The 25,018-nt window shown below is 44.9% G+C and overlaps 1 pseudogene; it reads right to left on the bottom strand.

The window, feature by feature from the left end:
* Window positions 1-4,599: 4,599 nt before the first annotated feature.
* LOC123454658 overlaps window positions 4,600-25,018 on the bottom strand; it is a 141,999-nt pseudogene continuing 121,580 nt past the window's right edge.

The following is a 25,018-nucleotide window of genomic DNA, read 5'->3' as shown; positions in this document are numbered from 1 at the left end:
CAGAGCTGCATTCCTGGTCCCATACTTTATTTCTGTGAACTTTTTTTCCTTTCTTCTCCCCCCTAAATACACAAGCCATACCATCTTATAAAAATATTTTCACATATATTTTCTGACTGTGGTGACATGAGTTTAGAGTAACTGGAAGTCTCCCAGGTATTTCAAAATGAAAGTTGGGGTCAGTACTGGTTTCGGTGTCTGGCGGATTTAGCAGTTATTGTACCCTGGGCTTAGGAGCCATCACTTGATATCATCCATCCATCCTTCTCCCCACTGAGAAGCCTACAGGAGAGCATTCTATAATTTGATTGGAACATCCCCAGTTAAGCAATCCTTGCCAGGCATGGTGATGCATTCCTTTAATCCCAGCACTTGGGAGGCAGAGGTAGGAGGATCACTTGAATTTGAGGCTACCCTGAATAGTGAATTCCAGGTCAGCTTGAGCAAGAGCAAAAGCCTACCTCAAAAAAACAAGCAAGCAAACAAAATAAAACAAACAACAACCAAAAAGCAATTCCACCCCAAATCCTTTATATCTGACTTTATTTTAGGTATAATGCAATCTTCCCAATTAGAATTTCTTAGGTTGCCCAGATCTGGATGTGTGTGCTAATGCTGGTGGTAGTGGCTGTTGCTTGAAGATATCCTCATTAGAGAATTAAAGAATTATAGTGGCTATGTTTGAATAGTCAGCCATCTTCTCACGATACATTGCAATGTGCATCTTTTTTTGCTGCAAAGCAGTGAGACAATAAATCTGGAAAGCGACAGTCAAATTACAAATTAGCCACATTGTGCTATTAGCTGTAGATTTCACAATAAATTCTGCACATAAAGATTTCCCTACATTGGTTCTATGAGAATTCGTATAAATTCCATATATATCTTTCAAAATGAAGACCAATGAATAATGGTGTGGCCAAGCAATAAATACATAATGAAGCATCACCTTTGATCTTCCCTGCTTTCTATGAGGTCAAGGTTGGGACGGGTTATAAATCATGATTTATGCCTTGAAGTCTCTGGCATTTTTTAATGTAGCCTTTCCCCCATTGGCTTGATTTTGAGTTTTTAAATAATTCATCAGCCCATAGTACTTTCACTTTTCAGTATTAGGTGTATTTGTTTAATTTTAAATATAATTTGATTTTTATGACTTGGCTTGTTTATCTTGGCATTGTCTTTGTTTTTGTAATAAACTGCATCATAGTAATATTAGCACACATTAATGTAACATTCATGTAAAGACTTTGTTAGTAAATAACTAAAAAATACAAACATATATATGTATATATTTTTATGGCCAACTGCAACTTGAGTAGTATTTAAGGTAGAATTTTCATTTTACTCACCTGATACTTCTTTCTATTTTAAAAATATTTTATGTTATTTATTTATTTGAGAGAAAGAGAGAGAAGGCAAGAAAGAGGCAGTGGAGGGAGGGAGGAGGGAGAAAATGGGCATATCAGGGCCTCCAGCCACTGCAAACAAACTCCAGATGTGTGTGCCACATTGTGCATCTGGCTGACATGAGTACTGGGGAATCAAACCTGGGTCTTTAGGCTTCACAGTTAAACGCCTTAACCACTAAGCCATCTCTCCAGCCTCTCTTTCTATTTTTTTTTTTTATTTGAGAGCGACAGACACAGAGAGAAAGACAGATAGAGGGAGAGAGAGAGAATGGGCACGCCAGGGCTTCCAGCCTCTGCAAACGAACTCCAGACGCGTGCGCCCCCTTGTGCATCTGGCTAACGTGGGACCTGGGGAACCGAGCCTCGAACCGGGGTCCTTAGGCTTCACAGGCAAGCGCTTAACTGCTAAGCCATCTCTCCAGCCCTCTATTTTTTAAATATTTATTTATTTGAGAGAGAGAGCGAGAGAAAGACACACACACAGAGAGAGAGAGAGAGAGAGAGAGAGAGAGAGAGAGAGAGAGGCACGCCAAGGCCTCTAGCTATTGCAAATGAACTCCAGACACATGTGCCACTTTTTACATCAGGCTTTATGTGGGTACTAAAGAATTGAGCTTGGGTCCTTAGGTTTTACAAGCAAGTGCCTTAACCACTGAGCAACCTCTCCACCCTCTATTATTTTTGAAGTAAATTTCTGAATGTTCTTATGATCTGTGGTCCCTCAAAAATGTGAGCTGCCCCTCATATAGTTACAACAGATTTTAAAATATAGCTTGGCTTGATGGTGTAGATATGTGATGAGGAGCTTTTTAAACAACTTATTTATTTGAGAGAGAGAAAGAGGCAAATATAGATAGACGATAGAGAGAAGAGGTGCATCAGTGCCTCCAGTCACTGCAAACAAACTCCAGACACATGTGCCACCTTATATATCTGGCTTATATGGATACTGGGGAATTGAATCTGGGCCCTTAGGTTTTGCAGGCAAGTACTTTAACCACTGAGCCATCTCTCCAGCCCAAGAAGGAGCTTTTAAAAGCGGTATTTTGTCATAGGAAAATCGTAAAGGAAACCTTCATAAGGCTCATACTTAGAGCCTGACCCAGCTTTGCAGCCCCCGAAAAGCACCTGTATGTCCGCCCCAACCCCCGGAGACAGCAGCACTTGGTCTCTCACCCTGGATAGACAGCTTGTACATTCCTTTGTCTATTAGTGCTTGGTTTTGCATTTTAGACTTGAAAGATGGCTGAGACTCTATAGCACATTTAACCTCTCAATTCCATGCTTTTCAATGTTAAAATACATCAGTCTACTTCTTAGCACAACTTGATGCTGTCATTGTATACTAGCCAGGGCTTATTTCATAATTACTTCTGTGTATCTGTTTTTATGCCCCAGTTAAAATTCCATGCTGCTTAGCATCTCACAGGGAAGAAAACAGTATGACATCATACTTAAGAAAAAACCCCTTGGGTAAAAATCGTCCAGGGTAAAAATCTCTCTTTGCTCCCCCTGTTTTCCTCATACCTGGAGAGTTAGTTCTCTTAACTATGGAATTGTTGAAATAGCTCAGAATATTTGAGCTAAACTGGCTTCACCTCATTAAGCATCCTTAGCAAGTAAAGGCTGAATGTGGCCGTGTGGTCACTCTAGTGAATAGAGCCCCAGCACTAAAAAACATTTATTGCCACCATTAAAAAAAGAACTTTTAAAATCAGTTTGAAAGAAAGCCATTACCTCCTTAACTACCAAATAAACTCAGTGGTCTATGTAGATTATGATGAAATATCTCTGTGGCTTCCATCTTCCTCTCTTTGTTCCCGAAGCTGTAACTCATGCTGTGCTTTGTGTTTTTGCTGACAACTTGATAACTATGCCCGCTCCCTGCCTGGTCCCACTCCCTCTCATCTCTCATCTTCTCTCGCTGAGGATTTTTGCTTTGTTTGCTCTATGCACTTGTTTTCTTCTTGGAATAAGCTTGTTTCTCCTTATTTTCTTTTCACAGTGTGTGTGTGTGTGTGTGTGTGTGTGTGTGTGTGTGCATATTCTGAGATACAGAAACTTACAATAAAACTTTGTTGCTTTTAGGACTTCATGGGTGAGAACTGGCTATTGTAGGGCATGCTGTAGATTTTGTTAGCATTGATTTGCGAATCCTGCGGGCATGCTCAGGTAGGCTTTGGCTTGGGACATACTTAGGAAAGCTTAGATGAATTCACTTAAATCAGGAATAGAAATATACCTAGTTTCCCTACCACCAAACTGACCAATAAAAACTCAGCTTCTGGGCTGGAGAGATGGTTTAGCGGTTAAGCGCTTGCCTGTGAAGCCTAAGGACCCTGGTTCGAGGCTCGATTCCCCAGGACCCACGTTAGCCAGATGCACAAGGGGGCATAAGCGTCTGGAGTTCGTTTGCAGTGGCTGGAGGCCCTGGGACGCCCATTCTCTCTCTCTCGCTGCCTCTTTCTCTGTCTGTCACTCTCAAATAAATAAATAAATTAATTAAAAAAAAATCTCAGCTTCTTGGATAGGGGGCTGAGGAGGAGTTAGCTTAGTCGGTAAATGGCTCAAGCATGAGGACCTGAGTTTGAACCCCAGTACCCGTGTGAAAATGCTGAGTGTGCTGGTGTATACAGGGGAGGTGCAGATAGTGTAACAGGGTTTGAGGAAAGTCCTTGAGCCCCAAATCTTAGGTCTCTATGTACTTTTGAAAAAATTATTATTATCATTATTATCATCATCATCATCATTATTATTATTATTATTACTTTTGGTTTTTCGAGGTAGGGTTTCACTCTGGCCCAGGTTGACCTGGAATTCACTATGCAGTCTCAGGGTGGCCTCGAACTCACGATGATCCTCCCACCTCTGCCTGCGCAGTGCTGGGATTAAAGGTGTGTGCCACCATGCCTGGCTTTTGAAAAAAAATATTTTTATTCATTTATTTGAGAGAGAGAGAGAGAGAGAGAGAGAGAGAGAGAGAGACAGGGAGAATGGGTCTTCCCGGGCCTCCAGCAGCTGCAAATGGACTCCAGATGCTTGTACCACCTAGTGTATCTGGCTTATGTGGGTCCTGGGGAATCAAGCCTGGGTGCCTTGGCTTTGTAGGCGACGGCTTTGACCGCTAAGCCATCTCACCCTTGTGTACTTTTTTTTTTTTTTTTTTTTTTTTTTGGTGAATGATTCTTTATTTAGTCAACTGTTTACAACTGAAACTCTGGGAATTCCAAATTAACATCTTTCCTGTGAGCTTCTTACAGACACCAGAAAAAGTTTCAACCTTGTGCTCCACGTTGTTCTGCTGGGCTTGGTCTAAATGATCCTGTATGAGCCGCCGCATCCAGTTTCACAGTTTCTCTTGCCCACAATTCCACTTGGGAAGACCACTTCCTTTCTTGTTAGTTTAGCAGAATTCTCCTCTGAGCAATTAAGACTACATGTTTCCCAGTGAACTTTTTCTATAATTCATGCACTAGCCGAACTTGGATTTTCTGGAAAGATTTCAGTTGAAGAACTGGGACAAAAAATTGTTTTTTTTTTTCTTTTTCAAGGTAGGGTCTCACTCTAGCTCAGGCTGACCTGGAATTCACTACGTAGTCTCAGGGTGGCCTCGAACTCACTGCGATCCTCCTACCTCTACCTCCCGAGTATTGGGATTAAGGCATGTGCCACCATGCCCGGCTACAAATTATGATAGCTTTCTGACCACCACCAGCTTCAGTTTCCTTGGCCACGGTGTCGTTGAGCTCCCGCAGATGAGCCTTGAGGTCCGGGTTCATATCCAGCTGGTGCAGCACCTGGGAGATGCCCAACTCGAACTCATCAGGCTTCTAGCCATGCAGCTTCATGATCTTGGCACTCCAGCTGACCACAGCTTTGTTCTTGAGGAGTGCTATATTAGAAAGAGCACCCTTGTTTACTTTTAATCAAAGAATTGAATAAAAAAAAAGACCAACAAAGGCACCCTGTGGCTAGAGATCCCATGTGGAGGGCCTAGGAAAACTGTGGAAAGAAAAGTGAGAAAAGAAAGTTTAAAGAGCTCCTGCCGTGTGGGGCGCTGGCGGGGGCGGGGTGGGGAGGAGTGGGGGGAAGAGCCCATGGAAAGAGTAAGGGCTATGGTGGGGGGGGGGGTGTTCCCTCGGCTGGCCTGGCTGGGCCTGGGCTGGAAGTTCCCAAGTGATCACGCAGCTCAGAGAGCACGCCCTCCCCTCACAAATATATTCATAACCTTATAGTGGGGGACCTACCTTCTGGCTCAGGTGAGCCAGAGGGACAGCTAGTTGGTTAGAGCTATGGGCTGCCTCAGGAAGAGGCTAGCCAAGTTCTGGGGTTTAAGTTTGACCAACTGCAGTGTTAGGATTAGATTAAAAACCTATGAAAAACCTCCCTCCCAGGTGGGGTCCTGATTGTTTGTGGAAAAATGGGTCTAGAGAAGTAGGCAAGAGATAGAAGTCAGATCCTCTTTGACTTCTAGCAAGTGCAAACTTTCCTTCCTTCCTTTTTTTTTTTTTTTTTTTTTTTTGGTTTTCCGAGTTAGGGTCTCACTCTGGCTCAGGCTGACCTGGAATTCACTATGTAGTCTCAGGGTGGCCTCGAACTCTTGGCGATCCTCCTACCTCTGCCTCCCGAGTGCTGGGATTAAAGGTGTGCGCCACCACGCCCGGCTCTTTTTTTTTTTTTTTTTTTTTTTTATCCTTTAGGTGCCCAGTCATCCTGTCTACTCCCTCTGGGTAGGAAAATCCCTAGGGCTCTTTGGGCTGGCCCATTTAGCCTAGTTGTTGAGTTCCAGGCTGATGAGAGACCTTGTCTCAAAAAAGGATGGTTTTGGCTGGAGAGATGGCTTAGTGGTTAAGCACTTGCCTGTGAAGCCTAAGGACCCTGGTTCGAGAGTTGGAGTTCGTTTCCAGTGGCTGGAGGCCCTGGTGCACCCATTCTCTCTCTCTCTCTCTCTCTCTCTCTGCCTCTTTTTCTCTCTGTCTGTTGCTCTTAAATAAAAACAAACATATAAACAAACAAAAGGGATGGTGTTCCTGAGGAAGACACCTGAGGGTTTTCTCTGGCCTTCATGTGCTGACTCACACATGTGTGTGGACACCAGAAACACACGTGTACTTGTGCACACACATAGGCACTTGTATAAAAAGTGTTCAGTTTCTGGATAGCTTCTATCAGGAGTTTTTCACTCTAACAAGGCAGCTCACAAAGGGCCTTCCTCCACTCTTTCTTGCCTGCTTGCTTTATGGCCCATCTCAAGGACCATGGCTCTGTCTTAAAATGCAAAGATAGGAGTGAGGTTTGGCCAAGTGTTTGTGGAGTGATGTCATCACATGGGTCTCCTGTGTGCTTGTGGGGGTCACAGCATAACCTCTGGTGTCACATCCTATCTACTTCTCTTTTTTAAAAAAAATATTTTTATCTATTTACTTACAAGCAGAGAGAGAAGGAGGGAGGAGAGAGCAAGGGTGAGAGGGAGAGAGGAGAGAGAGAGTGAGTGAGCCCCTTGTTGCTACAAATAAGCTCCAGTCATTTCCCTGGCCTTGTTCCTCACATCTCCCCAGCAATATTAACAGTACTTTGGGCAAGAAGGAACTAAGTTCCTCCTTTGAGCTGGACCAATTTTAAAACTCACTGCAGGTCATTGGTACCATTTTATGCTCCGCAGTTTCTAGAAATGAAGTCCCAATGATGAGAGGTGTGGCAAAGTGACAGGTAGGAGTGAGAATGTTTGTGCCTGCTTTTGACTATCTTTCCACTGTGCCTGCCTTCCTGCATTCATTTGAGTCTCCACCCATTGCTGCTAGTGTGCCAGCCACCAGGGCCTGGAAGCCTTGGTAGCTACATAGTGGCAGACCAGGGACCAAGACCCAAGTCAGGAGGCTTGGTTCGCATGTGCTCTCTTCTTCCCAGATGTGACTGACCTGTGTGTTCAGGGAGCATCCCTGTCCTCACAGCCCAGGTGTGAAACCAAACCAAACACTGGATGTGAAAACATTTGTTAAGAACATATGCTTAGGGCTAGAAAGATGGCTTAGCAGTTAAGGAACTTGCCTGTGAAGCCTAAGGACCGAGGTTCAATTCCCCAGTACCCACATAAGCCAGATGCACAAGGTGGTGCATGCATCTGGAGTTCGTTTATAGTGTTTGGAGGCCCTGGTGTGCTCATTCTCTCTCTCAAGTAAATAAACAAAATATTTAAAAATAATTTTTTCTAAATATTTTAATTAATTTATTTATTTAACAGAGAACGAGGGAAGGGTAGGTAGGGGGAGAATGGGTGCGCCAGGGCCTCCAGCCACTGAAAACGAACTCCAGACACGTGTGTCCCCTTGTGCATCTGGCTAACGTGGGTCCTGAATTGAACCTGGGTCCTTTGGCTTTGCAGGCATATGCCTTAACTACTAGGCCATCCCTCCAGCCCCCATTTTTTTTAAATGAACATATGCTTAGCTGGGCATGGTGGCATGTGCCTTTTATCCCAGCACTTGGGAGGCAGAGGTAGGTGGATCACTGTGAGTTTGAGGCTAACCTGGGATTACAGAGTGAGTTCCGTGTCAGTCCGGGCTAGAGTGAGATCTACCTTGAAAAAACAAAAACAGAAAAGAACAAAACAAAACAAGAATATATGGTTAAGATTGCTGTGTGGCTGTGTGTGTGTGTGCGTGTGTGTGTGGCAGAGCCAGTTTCATGGACACGTGTCTTATGTGGTCACACGGGGCCAGTGCCCAGGAAACCCTGAGCTTCATGTGATATTCTGCTGTTGCTGGCTTGATGTGTAGAACAGTTTACTCTATGATGTGTATGATGTATGCAGGCTCCTGTGTGTGGGGGTATGCACATGCATTGTGCCTGTGTATATGTGGAGATCACAGCACGACGTCTGGCATCACATTCCTTCTATTTCTTCATAAAAAGTATTTTTATTTATCTATTTGTAAGCAGAGTGAGAGAGAGGGAAGAAAGGAGGAAGAGAAAGATAGGGAGAGAAATTGAGAGAGAGAGTGAGAGCGCGCGTGCATGCGAGAGAGAGAGAGAGAGAGAGAGAGAGAGGGAGGGAGGGAGGGAGGGAGGGAGGGAGGGAGGGAGGGAGGAGATCTCTTGCTGTTGCAAGTAAACTCCAGATGTATGTGCCACTTCGTGCATCTGTTTTACATGGATTTAGGGAATTAAACTTGAGCCAACAGGCTTTGCAAGCAAGCGACTTTGATCACAGAACCATCTTCCCAGCCCCACTCGTCACTTCTTTTTGAGATAGGCTCACTCACTAGCTTAGAGCATATCAATTAGGTTAGATTGGCCAGCTAGTGAATTCCTGAGATTCTCCTGTCTCTGCCACCCCAATGTCAGGATTATACATGTATGCCAACATACCCAGTGTTTTTATGTGGGTACTGGGGAGTTTAACTCATCCAGGTCCTCATCCTTGTGAGGCAGGCACTTTACCAACTGAGCCATCTCCTCAGCCCTGACACCCCACATTTTCATCCTTCACTGGGGTTCCCTCAATTACACAGTTGGTTCTCACTGAGGCCTGTGGTGGAATTACATAGACTTCTTTGTTGAGGTTTCTGGGCATCTGTGCAGGTTTGGGTGTAGGTCTTGAGTTAGCGTCATCAGGTTGCCTCCATCCCAAGATGTGGCAGGATGAATGTAGTCACAACACATTTGCAACATCATGTTGCAACATGGAATGGTTGAACATCCTGCACGCTAGTCTCATGTGATTCCAATCCAGTTCTTTCATGGAGTGTACGTCTTTGAGGCAGATAGACAGGAAGACAGTGACATGGAAACCTGGTCCCTACCTTCCTTTCCCATATCAAGGCTTTGGCAGAAAATATAGAAATAAAGTAACTATATTGTTGCAAAATTGCATGATGTTTAATTCTACCTCTATGTGGTGGTTTGATTCAGGTATCCTCCATAAACTTAGGTGTTCTGAATGCTAGGTTCCCAGCTGATGAAGATTTGGGAATTAATACCTACAGGAGGCAGTGTATTGTTGGGGGCGGGCTTATGGGTATCATGGTCAGTGTCCCCTTGCCAGTGTTTAGCACACTCTCCTGTTGCTATTGTCCACCTTATGTTGGCCAGGGAGTGATGTCCACCTTCTGCTCATGTCATCATTTCCTCCTGCCATCATGGAACTTCCCTTTGAGTCGATAAGCCAAAATAATCCCCCCCCCCCTTTTTTTTCCACAAAGCTGCTCTTGGTTGGTGATTTCTGCCAGAAATGTGAACCTGACTGCAACAGTAAAGTTGGTGTCAGAAGTGGGATTTCTGCTAGACACCTGACTGTGTGGCTTTGGCCTTTTGGGGATGATTTTCAAGAGGAATGTGTAAGGATTTGAAATCTTGGCCTAAGAGATGCCTTGCAGTGCTTTAAGTACAACTTGATGGACTATTCTGGTCAGAGTTAAAAGACCTGAATTCAATAAGAACTATGGAATGTGAGGGTTGGCTTATGAGAGTGAGAAAGACCTTTGCTTGGACTGGGCTAGAAGCAGTTTGTGAGAGAGGCTTGCCATTATGCCTGTGTCCAGAGAACTTGTGCAGGGCTGCTTTGTGTAGAAGCATACTGATGTGAGCAGAGGGATATGGCACAGAAATAAAATCTTTGGGCTGAAACTTCCGTCCTTTCAGCTGCAATTATATGAGAGATTACAACCTTTGAGATTAGGTCAGCTGACCTGCTCTGGGGCAACAGGAAGAATGCAGACTCTTTTGAAGGGGCCTGAGTGTTCAAGGAATGTCATGTTCTTCAAAGTCTGCTTTATTCCCTCAGGATTAACAAATTGGCAGCCTACCTGGTTTTATGGAATATAAGAAATGCAGGAAAGAGAGGGTCATTGAATTTTCAACATGGTCTTGTGTTTTGGAAATTGCATGGTCATTGTGAAGCAGGTTTGCTGGTTTGCCTGCATAAGGCTTGATGAAACCGTGAGGATGGACCATGGGTATCAGTGGAGACCCAGTGGAAATGTCAGGACCATGAAACAGCTACTACAGAGAGCTGCCATCCCTGGATGAAATTTTCCAGGACCATGAGTGGCCTAGCTGGAGGGGCAGAAATGGAACTCCAGAGACTTGTTGGTTAGAATTATTGGACATGGAGATTTGTTGCTGACTGGAGTTGTTGGACTTGGAGCTACAGTGTTTGATGTTTGTCCTGTTTACATCTTGTATTGGTTGAGTATTTCTGTACTATACCCAGTGCCATATTTTGCAGTGTGAATGTTTATTCTGTGCCACTATGGAGTTTTGGGGGCATTTTTTGGTATTATGGCTCAGTTAAAAGGCCTTGAATTAGAGCCGGGTGTGGTGGCGCACGCCTTTAATCCCAGCACTCGGGAGGCAGAGGTAGGAGGATCGCCGTGAGTTCAAGACCACCCTGAGACTACAGAGTTAATTCCAGGTCAGCCTGGACCAGAGTGAGACCCTACCTCAAAAAACCAAAAAAAAAAAAAAAAAAAAAAGGCCTTGAATTGTGGTGATGTTTGAACATCATTAGGATTGATTAAAAAAAAAATGGGGACTTTTAAAGTTGGACTGAATGCATTGCATTTTACATCATGGATGGTTATCAGTTTATGGGGGCCAGGGTGAAATGTGGTGGTTTGATTCAAGTGTCCCCCATAAACTTAGGTATTCTGAATGCTAGGTTATCAGCTGATGGAGATTTGGGAATTAATGCCTCCTGGAGGCAGTGTTTGTTGGGGGCGGGCTTATGGTTATTATAGCTAGTTTCCCCATGCCAGTGTTTGGCACACTCTTCTGTTGCTATTGTCCACCTGATGTTGGCCAGGGGGTGATGTCCACCCTCTGCTCATGCCATTGTTTTCCCTGCCATCACAGAGCTTCCCCTTAAGTCTTTAAGCCAAAATAAGCCTCTTTTATTTCCTCCCCAAAAGCTGCTCTTGGTCGGGTGATTTTTGCCAGCAATGTGGACCTGACTGCAATACCCTACATGTACCCAGATGGTACTTTGGAAATTCATGAGGGTGTTTGTGTGTTTTGCAATTACTGAAAAGAGGCATTATTGGTCCTTGGTGGGCACAGATAAGGGATACTTGACTTCTACAATGTATTGGGCACTCATGTATGTTAAAGAGTTTGCCTGCATCGCATGTGAAGTCCCAACGTGACAGTCAAATGACCTGTGCATATGCACACTTGCCCCCCGCCCCCCGGTATGTGTGGTGTGTTCACAAATGCTGGCATGCATGTGGAGGCCAAAGGTCAAAATGTTGGGTGTTTTCCTCAGGTCCTTTCCACCTTATTCTGTGTGACAGGGTCTCTTGTTGAATCTACAGCTCACCAGTTCAGCTGGACTAGCTAGCTAGTAAGCCTCAGGATTCCCTGTCTCCACCCCCACCCCCCAGCACTGGGATTATAGTCATGCAGCACCATGTCAAGCACCTTTACCTGAGTGCTGGGGATCTGAACTCAGGTCCTCCTGCTTGTGTGGCAAGCACTTTACCCACTGAGCCATCTCCCCAACCTCCCTTACACGTGTTTTTGTAGATTAAAACTGGCTTTCCTTTGCAGGTGTCAGGAAGTCAATGCCCTTTTCTGCATAGGTACAATGTGCTTTACTATATACACCGAAACCCCGAGGATTGCAAGCACAGTCAGTGAGAGCTCCTGTTGTAGCTTGTTGCATCCAGAACGCATTCAAGGGCTTAGCTCTGTGTTTGAAATGTTCTCACTAAAGGTAACACTGCTGGTGCCATTGAAACCCTAGTGTAACGCACTTGTATGGGCCTGCACAGGCCACAGCTACTAAGGTAGCTTCATACCTAGGGGTAGTTACTTAGTGCTTTTTCTTGTGTGTTAGGGTGATAATGAGGTGCCAGCCCTGACGTCCAGTTATATGTTCTAGTCTAGTCCAGGGATCAGTAAGTGAGGGCCTGGCAGTCAAATCCATGCCATGACCTAGGTGTTTTTGTACAGCTAAGAATGGTTCTTGCTCTTTTCAGGGATACGAAAAAAAAAAATGCAATGAAAATCCCAGGAGGTTCTCAAGTCCTAAAACAGCACTCTGGTCCTTTATAGAGAAAGTAATGGGTTCCTGGTGGTGGTTCTCTCTTGCTGCTTGGCATAAAAGCACCTAAGCAAAAGCAGCTGATGGGAAGACATTTTTTTTTAAACTTTGGCTTATAGTCTCAAGGGGAATCTCCATGATAGCAGGGGGCAGCATGGCGTGAGCAGAGGCTGGACTTCACCTCTGCCACAGCAGGTGGAAAATAACAGCAAGAGAGTGAGCCAAACTCTGGCAAGGAGGAACTGGCTACAACACCCCTAACCCGGCCCTCAACAACACACCTCTTCCAGCGCGGCTCAAGCGTTCAGGACATTTGTGTTTATGGGGGAGATCTAATTCAAGCCGCCAAAGGGACCTCCTCAAATGAAGCCTCCGCATTTTTTTATGAGAACACATGGCCCATTATCCATTGTTTTGTTTGTTATTTCTCCTTTCTGTTAGAGTGGACACACTATATTGATGTGAGTGATTTCTCAGTGGTTGGAGATTTACTGCTTTCTTTCATAAAAGTAAAACCATTAGGATGCTGATCCTAGTGTGTTAAAGACACTGATCAGAGCACTAGGAGCGCTTCCTCTCCTGAGTGGATTAGTGCTGCTCTCTCTAGCCGAGGGTTCCTTAACCACCCCAGCGGTGGCTCTGCTTTATAGACAAGCCTTCATACATTGCATGTGTTTTCTTACTTGCTGTCTTGCTCTTTCTAGAGCCTAGCTTCTTAAACTGTGTGTGTGTGGGGGGAGGCATTGTGAAATATTTGATAATGGTAAAGGTTTCAACATGTGAAGACAAAAATTAATTCACCATCAAATGCACAATCAGTTGGAGGTGACGTTGCCAGCAACATTTGCCCATGAAATAATGTTGCGTCATGTTACTTCAGTGTAGCCTTGGTTCTGATCACACCACACTCACACTTCACTGAGCATTTCATCACAGTGCCAACAAATGTGGCCTGGAACACTGCAGTTCAGGTTCAAGATGGTTTTATGTGATGACTGGTATTTTTACTGTATGCACAAACTTTTCTGCTCTCATAGAAACATAGTGCTTTAGTAGAACAAGCAAATACTTGAACAGCTTTTGGTCAAGGTGTCTGGGAAGAGCCATGGCAGCCTGGAGGTTCACAGCACTTTGTCTTCTTCTTTGGGAATTTGTTGTCCCTCTTCCCCGTCTTCCATTTCCGTGGGCTGAGGATTGCTGGGGAGAGAACACACTCTCACTCTGGTCCTTCTTGCCTCACCTTGAGATGTTGGGAGGCTGCACCCACAGGGGAAGACTGAAGCCAGCGAGGAGGTTGGAGTTACCCAAGCCCTATGCCTCCCCCTGGGGATGCTGACCTCATCCAGTCTGGCGTCACTGCTCTTAGATGCCAGCCACTCTCAGCTCAGAGCCCCCGTCCTGACTCACTCCTGCTCATGTCCTCACTTTGTCTTCCCTTGTCATTTTTTTTCCTCCAAAGGTGCTGCAATCAGCTTTTCTTTCAGAGTCGGCACATGTTATTCTACTCTTCTCTTCTTTGGCTGCCTCTCTTGGACTTGTCCTCCCCCCTCCCCCAATCAATCTTCCTTCCCTCTAGCTGCCTCCCTGACTTCCCTTGGATTGCCAAGAGCAGTTCTTCATGACCTCTGTTCCCTCAGGTACCTGATGCAAAATCTAGTGCCTGGGGGAGACCAGTTCTTTGTTCATTTCCAATAAATTCATCCTTTGAAGTCTGGACATTTGGGGCTGGGGAGAAATCTCAGTCAGTAAAGTGATTGTTATCCAAGCATGAGAACCTGAGTTTGATCCCCAGAAACATGTAGAAATAAAAGATCTGGGCACCATGGTGTGCATGTTTGTAATCCCACTGCTGGGAAGTAGCCAGTCTAGATTAATTGGTGATTTCACAGTCAGTGAGAGGTCCTGCCTCAAAAAGGTAGACCACATCTGAGGGATGACACCTGAGGTTGTCCTTTGGCCTTCCTATGCATTGGACACACATACATGTGCTGCTACAGACACTTGAACACACCTACATGCGCATCTGCATACTCATGGCACACATATACATCCATACACATGAACATATATATGTGTACCTGCACATATGAACATATGTAAGTCTGGAAGTGTTTTCATGTGAGGCATATATTAAAAAGTAAATGTTAGGTATGGCTTTTCAGTGCCCTGTCTTTGTGCTTTTGCATGTAGCCAAATCTTTTAGAACTCACATGTAAGCTTTTGGGACAGCATGATTGACTAGCAGGATAAGACTTCTATCCCGGGCTGGAGAGATGGCTTAGCAGTTAAGCGCTTGCCTGTGAAGCGTAAGTACCCTGGTTCGAGGCTCGATTCCCTAGGACCCACGTTAGCCAGATGCACAAGGGGGCATAAGCGTCTGGAGTTCGTTTGCAGTGGCTGGAGGCCCTGGGGCGCCCATTCTCTCTCTCTCTCTCTCTCTCTCTCTCCTTCTTTCTCTCTCTGTCTGTTGCTCTCAAATAAATAAATAAAAATAAACCAAAAAAATTTTAAAGAAGACTTCTATGCCTTGCATTTGGCAAGCTGACAAAACGTGGCTGGAGATCATTGGAATGAACACGCGCACACAGGAGTATCACTTTTGGGAATAGCTATGCCGCTTACTGTGTTATCTTTTCTCTAAAAGCTGTGACCCTCTTAGGAATGGCGGTTCCATCTGTACAACCCTGTCTCCAGCAACATCTGAGACCCTGAAAATGTTGGGCCACCAAGTGTTTTTCTTCATGGGTTGACCACCATAAATACACTAGTGACTCAGTGTCCTCGTTGATCCACTAAACACTCTAAAATTATTTATATGTGTGTGTTCATGTGTATGAGTGCAGGCTTGCACATGCCATGGTGCTTGTATGGAGGTCCAAGGACAACTTTTGGGTCACTTCTCTGTCTTTCTACCTCATTTGAAGCAGGGCTTCTCTCTGAATTCTCACTCTGCTGTTCTTTGTTTCTGAGAAATCCTCCCCTCTCCACCTCCCATCTCACCATCAGCCAGCATCTGGGTACTGGGATTACAGAAGCCCATTATGACTTCATTCAGGCTTTTCACATGGGACCTGGGGATTGAACTCGGGTACTCCAGCTTGAGCTGTAAGTGCTTTATCCACAGTGCCATCTCCCCATCCCTAATTCACTTTGGGTTTTTATAGTAAGTTTCCAACATCAGTACGTGCTGTGCTTTGGATGTGGCTGTGTTCCCCAAAGCTTCATGTGCTGGGAGCTTGGTCCCTAGTGTGGCAATGCCGAGGTGAGACTTAACGTGAAGTAGTTAGGTCATTGTGGATGCTGTCCTCAGAAGGGATTGATGCTGGTCTCTTGGAGAGTGGGTTGTTATGAAGAGAGGCCACCCTGTGCACTTGGCCACTTCTACCCAGCTGGCCATGTCCCTCTCTGCGTCTCTATTGTGTTATGACATGGCCAAGATAGCCCTTGCCAGAGGTTGGACAGATGGAACCAATAGACCTTTGCTTTCAAGCCTCCCGTACTGTGAGCTAAATAAAACTCTTCTATTTGTAAGTGTTTATCACTTTGTCATAGCAACAGAAAACAGACTGGCACTATGCCAAGCATACCACTCCTGGCAAGAAAATTCAATCAACAAAGAACGTGCTTCCTTGGGATCCTCAGAAACCTCCATGTGACATCCATGTTTGGACCAGGAGAGCATCTCCTCTGTATTATCTGTTTTCTCGGCAGTCAAAGACAAAAACCCAAGATAGTCTTTCTATTAAAATAGAAGCTCCATGGGGTTTATGTAACTTCCAGCCTGGCTGGCTAAGGTGGAGCACATGTTGTCATCAAGGGTCTGCTGCCCTACCTCTTCTGGCTTTGTATAACTTTTGCCTCCATATGGGAGCTTTGGGTAGGGGGATGGTTCTCTCCCCTGTCTTCCTGGAAGCCTGTGTTTCTTCTCATCACACTTCACAGGGGAGGAAGCAGTGACTGGGAGTATGTAATTGAGCTGTCTTCTCTTTTGGACATGACCTGGCTTTGGGATGTGCTTGCTTTTGTCTGCTCACGGGATAAGCTTTCTAGGGCAGGAATTTCTCTTGTGTGCCAGATACCTTCTCCAGTGATGAAGCTGATCCTGTTTGTCTCTGTCATCTGACTCCTAAGCCCATTTCTCTTATATGTGTACTCAGGGGTGGAGAGAGAGTAGTTTTGGAATATCAACCCGGCACACTCTGCCTGTAACCTCAGTTCATGATTTGCATCTGATCACCTTAGCAGTTTCACCAACAAGGCTCCTTTCTTTAGATTGTGGTAGCAGATGTCCCCATCTGATCCTTTTTGAGCAGACTCGTGTCACATGATCATCCTAGATGCAGTCAGGGGTGGCGTAGCCATGCCTCTGAGTTAGCTCTGGGGAACACAATGAGGGCTGGAAGGGCTGACTCTTAAGGCTTGGTTCACAAACAATGATGGTGGTATAGGCTTGGCGGGGATCTTTTAAAGGTACAGATTCACAGGCCTGGGGCAGGTTACAGGGGTTCTGCATTTCCACCAAGGTTCACCACGTTGCTGATGCTCCTAGTCTGTGGACCACACTTTGCAAGTCTTAAGCCTTATTTTTCATTGTCATTACCCTAAGGAATAGTGGTGCTGGGTGTTGCAGTCAGCTTCTCATTGCTGGCAGAAAACACCCGACCAAGAGCAGCTTGTGGGAGGAAAAGGTTTCTTTTGGCATGAGCAGAGGATGGACATCACCTCCTGGCCAACATCAGGTAGACAACAGCAACAGGAGAGTGTGCTAAACACTGGCAGGAGGAAGCTGGCTATAATGCCCATGAGCCCACCCCCAAATATACACTGCCTCCAGGAGGCTCCAGTTCCCAAATTGTCACCAGCTTGGGGACCTAGCATTCAGAACATAGTTTATAAGGGACACCTGAGTCAAACCATCACACTGGGGCAGGGTGGGGAGAGTGTATCCCCTGGCTTCCTTTTTGTTGCTCCATCTTCACCTCTTTTACTCAATTGACAAAGCCCTAGGTTTTCTACAAAGCTTCCCCCAACAGGTAAAATGCACAGTGATATCCTTCATTGAGCCACTTAACATTTACTGTGTGAAAGCGATGGAACTATCTATGGTGATAAGACATTATGTTAGTTATATTCACCTTGCTGTACACAAATACCTGACTGGAAGCAACTTAAGGTAGGGAAGGGTTTATTTTTGGCACACATTTTTGAGGGGAACTTGGTTCATCACATTACACAAGAGTTAGGGAGCAGAGGGCCGGCAGGAAGTGAACTGAGCTATAAAACCTCAAGACCCCCCCCCACCACCACCACAGTAACTCACTTCCTTCAGTAAAGCTCTATTTCCTTAAGGTTTCCAAGTGCCTAGGGACCAAATGTTCAAACATACGAGCCTATGAGGGACATTTTTCATTCAAACAGCAATAGATATACTGGCATGAAAAACTCCTTGACTATACTCTCTTCATTGAAGAGTTGAGGGAAAGGGTAAAATATCACTTCCCTTGTTGGAAGACCTTTCTGTAAGCTCTTACTGTGGACTACCTATTTATCTATCTTGCAGCTAAACTAGCTACTAATCAGCCTTCTATGGCCTGACTCATCCAGATAACTTACCTTGTGGGAAGAAGTTAGTTTTGCATTTAAAATTATTATTTATAAAGATAATCACTGCAACCAAAACTGCTTGGCTGAGCAAGACTTACATTGCTTAAAAATGAGCAAGAAATCGATTTTTCACTGACACCAATGGGGTAACTAGTCTCTCTGAAGTGGATGGCGTTGTTCTAGTCACTTACTGCTGTGTAATAAACCAGTCCCAAAACTTAGTGGCTCAAAATCAATACTATTTTATTCTCAAATGTGCCATGTAGACAGACCTTGACAGGAACAGCTCATTTCTTCTTTGTGGAGTCATTTCGGGTGGATTAAAAGCTGAAATCATCAGAAGGCTTGCTGGTATGTGTGAAGCCTAAGCTAGGGAGATTCAAACAGCTGGAGGCTAGAACTGCTGGGCTTTAGGGAGCCTCTCTGTTTAGTCTCCTTGTAGAATCTCTTCAGAGAGGCTTCCTGAGTGTAAGGTCGAGCTCTTTAAACACTTTTAAAAATAGGGTTGGAGAGATAGCTTAGCAGTTAAGATGCTTACCTGTGAAATGTAAGAATGCATGTTTGAATCTCCAGGTCCCATGTAGCCAGACACAAAGTGACACAAGCACACAATGCCACACGTGCACCCAAGGGGGCACATGCATCTGGGGGTTTGTTCTCAGGGCTGAAAAGGTCCTGGCATGTCCATTCTCTTTCTCTCTCTGCCTCTTTATCTCAAAAATAAAATGAAATATTTTTAAAATAATATTTATTTATTTATTTGAGACACAGAGATAAAATGAATAACAACGAGAGAAGCAGGGTTTGTGAGTGCACCAGGGCCTTCTGCCATTGCACATGAACTCCAGACACATTGGCCACTTTGCGTGTCTAGCTTTACGTGGATACTAGGAAATCAAACTTAGGCAGGTTGGTTTTGCAAGTAAGTGCCTTTAACTGCTAAGCCATCTCCCTAGCCCCAAGTTCAGACTCTTGTTGAGAAGGATGGGTGGGAGGGGGAAGAAGGAGATGAGGAAGGAGAAGGAAGAGGAGGAGGCAAGGGAGCAGGAGGAGTGTGTGCCCAGCCTAAGACACACCACCTTTCATGGGCACCTTGGACATTACACGGCATAATCTCCACTGAATCTTATTGGTCACTGCATTTGCAAAGGCTCAGACAGTTTTTCAATGTGGAAAAGTCTTAGCATCACATTGCAAGGAGAACTTGAGGACTGTGGGGTGTGTGTAACCATCTTTGATAAAATCCAGACTAAAATATATGCCTTCCTGATTTTTTCTCCCCCAAGCTAACACCCAGCACGTGCCTTTGCTATAATCTCATAGCCACTCTGATTGCTGATAATGAATGAATGCTGCCCACTCAGCCAGGAACAAGGCATTAGCACCTTGATTGGCTAAATTACAATCAAACTGATTTCTTTTCACTTCATCTTGTTGCTTCAGATCAGCACCACGTGAAAAGCTCAGGGTTTCCTCCGTCAAAGAAGCGGAGAAAACCTCCTGCTCACCCCTTCTGTTCAGCGGCATTGTGTCACTGCGAAGCCTGGCATTGGGCTAGAACATGAGCGCCTATCGCTGCAGGGCATGGGGGCAGATGGGGTATGGTGTGTAATAAGCTCCAACTCCCCACTGCAGCTCAGCCACATAAGGAGCAATAATAACACTCCAGGAATGAAGGCATCCATCAAAGGCTGACAACACTCTGACAGAGGTTTTCCCTGCTTTACTAAAGGGCCTAGTTAAATGTGATGACGTTGCTAATAAAAATTCTTTGGTGGTCCTCATGAAGCAGCCCGCGGACCCTGCTCTCTCTTCTTCCTTGTTAGGCGTTATGGCAAAGCGCATGGGAATTTTCCATGGCTGACACTGGTCCTACTCCGAGGAAACAAAAGGCCACCAGGCCAGTATTCCTCTACTTGCTTACCTCCTGGAATTGGAGGTGACACCGAGGTGACTGTGTTAATGGCTGTTTCCATTAGAGGCTAGTCTTGTCACTTTAACCAAAGAGCACATGCCCTGGAGCAGGTAGGAGGCGAGAGAGACTTGGAGCCTCTTGTCCCCCAGGGAGTTTGAAAGGTTGCTTTAAAAAAAAAATATTATTTATTTATTTAATTTTTTCATAAACTTGGTCCCTTAGGCAAATGTGCTCTTTCTTCCAGGGTCAGTGGGAGAAAGAGAGCTGTGTTCAATGCTGGAACAAAATCGGGTCGCACAGGAATTAAGGAGTAAGACACTTCAGGTGCAGTCTGGAGCCTCAGGTATTGCTAGGCTGTGTCCCCTCGCCACCCACACTGACCATGGGCAGTTTGGGCAATGTGACATCTGTCCACATTGGCATCTCCTTATTTTCCACTATTCACTGTGTAGCCCTGTTGGTTCTGACTGCCTTGCTTTTTGTCCACGTGTGGAGGGATGATGGGGCTTTTGGCTAAATGAGACTTGAGGTCTGGGGCACTTTGTCTTCCCTTGTTCCATACAGCCATCACTTCTGAAGTGTGGCCATATTCCAAGGCACAGCATGAGGGAAATTCTGGTTTATAACTTTTCTTAGTACCTAAATATCACTGTCCCCTTGCAGGCTGATGAAACTCTTCCCCTTTCTCTCTTTTCTTCTTCTTTTTCTTCCTCCTCCTCTTCCTCTTCTTCCTCTTCTTCTTCTTCATTTTTTTGTTGAGGTAGGGTCTCACCCTAGTCTATGCTGACCTGGAATTCACTCTGTATTCTCAGGGTGGCCTTGAACTCACAGAGATCCTCCTACCTCTGCCTTCCTAGTGTTGGGATTAAAGGTGTGCACCACCACGCCCAGCTTCTCCTTTCTTCTTAAAGCCACCTCCTCTCCTCTCTTCTTTCTTGGCACATAGACCATTTAGGTTTTCATGGACATGGGCATTTTTTTTTCTCCAGTCTGAAGAAAAGTTGGAGTGCATACCTATAATCTTTCACCTGGGAAATAGAGCAAAATATCAGCAATTCAAGGCCAGCCTTGGCTATATAGTAAGTTTGAGACTAGCCAGCCCTACTCAAGAAAAATAAAAACAAAGAGAAAAAAATTAAGAATATGCATTAAGGTAGAGAGATATGCTTAGGACAAGGATAGCACATGCCTAAGACATGGGTGAGAGAAAGAGAGAGAGATTATGAATGAGTATGACACAATTAAGTGATAGACATGGGCTTTCCCAGAGCACAGGGAAGGTGGTTACATCTACTGCATTGTTTTCCCCAGTGAGTCCGGTCTGGCATGCTGACTTTACAGATGAGGACTGAGGCCTGGGAAGATGAAGGCATGTGGACAAGAAGACACTATTAGAGGTTAATGTGGGCCAAATCCCACTGCCGTAAGTCCTGCCCGAGTACTTGGTCATTCATCAGAATCAACCCTCCTCATTAAATAGGGAATGCCCTTGTCTTATTAAAATCTTCATGTATGTGTGTGTGTGTGTGTGTGTGTATTTGAGGCCATGGCATGCATATGGAAGTCAGAGGAAAACCTGGGTGTCAAGCCTCATCTTCTGTCTTATTTGAACCAGGGCCCCTTGTTGCCCACTGCTGTGTTCCCAAGGCTGATTCACTTGTGGTGTTCCAGAGATTCTCTTGTCTCCACTTCCCATCTCACCAGGGGAAGGTTTGGGTTACAGAAACTGGCTACTGTGTCTGGCTTTATGTGGGTTCTGGGGACTTGAACTCAGGTCTTCAGGCTTGTGTAGCAAGTGCTTTTTACCCACTGAGCCATCTCCCCAGCTCAGGGATAGACTTGTCTACATTGACTTTGTCCTAGCCATGTCTTCTTAAACCCTCTGGAGAGCAGCGCCTGCTCGGAGCACCTGGGAAGTCTGCCTTCCATGGCGCCACACTTGGTTCTCTTGCCTACGTCATCTGATTCTGACTGTTTACAGTATCAAGCGTGGGCTTGGCCAACCTGATTGGATGGGTGTAATTAGGGAAGGGCATGAATTGTAAGCCGCATATAGACAAAACAGGAACTCACACCATTGCCATGATTTTTCTTTCTTGGATTCAAACTCCAAGCGATCCCATTCTCCACCTCTTCTAATTCCCCCAAATCCTCCACAGAGGTGTGACTTCACAATACAGATGCTGGAAGCACTTATGTGCTCATATATATATTTTTTTAATGGTCTGGGATTATCTCTTTACTCATTGGAATTTGACTTCTCCTGTACAAGAAGCTCGGAGTGTCATCATGTTGACAAGAGTCTCTGAGCAATTAATCTGTGTCCGTAATGGTTTGTTACCAACCTCATTACTCAAGTGTGGCTCTGGGCATCTCAATGAGCCATTGTTCCTCCCTGGTCTGCTGTGAAAGGCTTTGACTGTGCTCCGTGGCAGCTCTATCCTGGAGGAAGAACTCCTAATTGACCATAAAAAGCTCCAGTCAGATCTGCTTTGCAAAGACAGCCCCCTTCTCTGACTAAGATCCATAGGTCTCAGGTGCCAAGTGGAGCAGAATGCTGCTTTTGTAACTCTCTGATCCCATCTGCATAATGGGAAGCATTGTTTATGTAACTGACTGCTTTCCTCAGCAGACTGAATTGCGAGAGGCCAGAGGCCCCTCTCTTCTTTATGGGATCACCACTGCTGTGCAACAAGACATCTTGCATACTGTGATTACCCAACCAAGCTTGAGCAAACTGAATTTCATTAGTCATTTTCCTTCACCAGAAAGAAAGACTTGTGTGATGAGCTGCTGGTATTCACCCCGCAAGTGTATTTCACAGAGAAATCAGTTGCTCAGCTGAAGAGGTCAAGAACAAGGGGCTCATGCCATGTTTACTTGAACTAAAAAGTAGCTTTTCAAGTGGGTCAGATCATGGGATCAATAGTCCAAGTTCTTTCTACTGCAGCTGTCAAAATGCTTCTAGGAATATTTTGGAAACTGCCTTGAAAATGAGTTGGCTCAGAATTGAGGAGTGCCCACAAAACCAGAACATATATGTGATAAAGAGAGAGGAAAGCTTTTAAAACTCCAGGCATTCCCTGACTTGTGGTAGTGTGAAAACGATACATATTCAGTAGACTTCAGTTTTTGAATTTGGGTCTTCTCCTGGGGTTTTGATGTTCTCTTGTGATGCCGGGCAGCCGTGGGGAGCCGTTCACCAGTCATGCACATGATCATGAGGGAATCCCCTGATACTCCACAGTATCCCACATTGCTAAGCTTCCATATTAAGTAGGCTAGGCATATCAAATGCATTTCCAATTTAGAGTATTTTAAACTTACTGTGGGTTTCTCAGGATGTAACCCCACGGTAAGTCAAGAAACATCTGCATAGGTGTTGAGGACCTACCCTCACAAGTGAGTATTTAGTCGATTTGAAGGAAGGGGCAAGGAATCTGCTTGGTTAATCAATGGCCCCGAGGGTTCACATGAAGGTGATCTTCAGGGTATAGTTGGAGAAGCACTGAAAAATACTTCTCATTCATTCATAGAAGACACACTGACCACTAGAGTAGTGAGTGGCAATGTGATTGTCATGAACTGTTCAAAAGTGCCATAATCTGGGGCTGGAGAGATGGCTCAGTGGTTAAAGGTGCTTGCTTTTAAAGCCTGAAAGACCAGGTTCACATCCCTCCAGTACCAATATAAAGCCATATACATAAAGTGGCTCATGTCTCTGGAGCTCAGTTGCAGCAGCAGCTAATACTCTCAAATTATATATATATATGTTTAAGTTGCATGACTGAAAATTTCAAAGATAAAAATCCTGGGATTCAACACTAATGACCTGCTTATTTTCCAAGTGAAACCAAAATATGTAATAGAGTGTTTGGGTCACCACTGTTGTGTAGCCACCAGCAGCTGGTAGCCAAAAACAGACCATTTTATTTTGCTTTTGATTCTGTGAGTCAGGAACTTAGGAAGGACTTGGGGCAGTTTGTATCTGGTCTGAAGTCCATTAGCTAGGCCTATAGGACTGAGTGACTGATGTCTGAGATGGCTTTTTCCATCATGTCAATGCCACAGGGCTTGTTGTCATCTGTCTCCCCACCTGCCTGCCTGCCTGTCAAATCTCTTCTGAGTCTTTCCATGTGGCTCGTATCCTCTAAGCATGATGCTCTCAGAGGAATTGTTTTTCCAATGGAGGCTGACTTTCAAAAAGTGGGCAATGGAAGCTGTTGGAGCTCTTAAGGGCTCCAGTACTACTGCGTGGTGTCTGTTGTTCTACACTGGTCAGAGCAGTCATGTGGTCTGCCCAGGTCCAGGGGTGTGTAGAACAGACTCTGCCTCTGGCTGGGGCCACTGTAAGGTTTTGTTTCAGAAGGATTGTGTGGTATGAGAGAGGTTGCTAAAGCCAGTGTTGAAAAATCCTCTCTGCCTCATGAAACTCCCTGAAGATTATCCACGAGGTAGTTTCCTGGAGCCTGTCAGCCTAGATAGGCTGGTCATGTTATACTAAGAACAAATGAATTTATTGGTGGTGAAACTGTGAGTGGCGGGCCCTCCCAGCTCTTCCATGCTTCCAGGATGTTTCTGGTTTCTTTGCATAGTTTCTTAGCACTTTGGAGAAGTGGGAATTACTATCACGCACACAGTTTTATAGTCTTTTTCCCCTTTTGTCCTCCACACCTCATCTATGAATGAATCTTCTTGCAGTGTTGGCCTTGGACTTGCTGTGTGGACTTGGAAACTTCACATGTCCTCATGCACTGGTTTTATTTATATATGCCCTGACTTCACTTGAGTTGTAAAAAATTCATCTATACCTGTCTTAGCTCCTCAGTGGTATTTCCTCTTTTCCAATTACATGTAAAAAAAAAAAAATCTAATTTCTTTGCCTCATCAGGTATAACACTTCCATTCTGATTTCTGCCTTTTCCCTCTTTTATTGATGTCAACCTATCAGTGACACTAACTAGTGGTTTTATGATGCTCTGGTGGGGGAGAATTGCATTTTCTTTACATTTTAAAATGTCTTATCCACATAAAGGCTGTGCATGT

Source organism: Jaculus jaculus, chromosome 14, assembly GCF_020740685.1.
Source record: "Jaculus jaculus isolate mJacJac1 chromosome 14, mJacJac1.mat.Y.cur, whole genome shotgun sequence".
Taxonomy (NCBI): domain Eukaryota; kingdom Metazoa; phylum Chordata; class Mammalia; order Rodentia; family Dipodidae; genus Jaculus; species Jaculus jaculus.
Note: the sequence above shows the minus strand (reverse complement) of the source record. Positions and strands in the feature narration are given on the sequence as shown.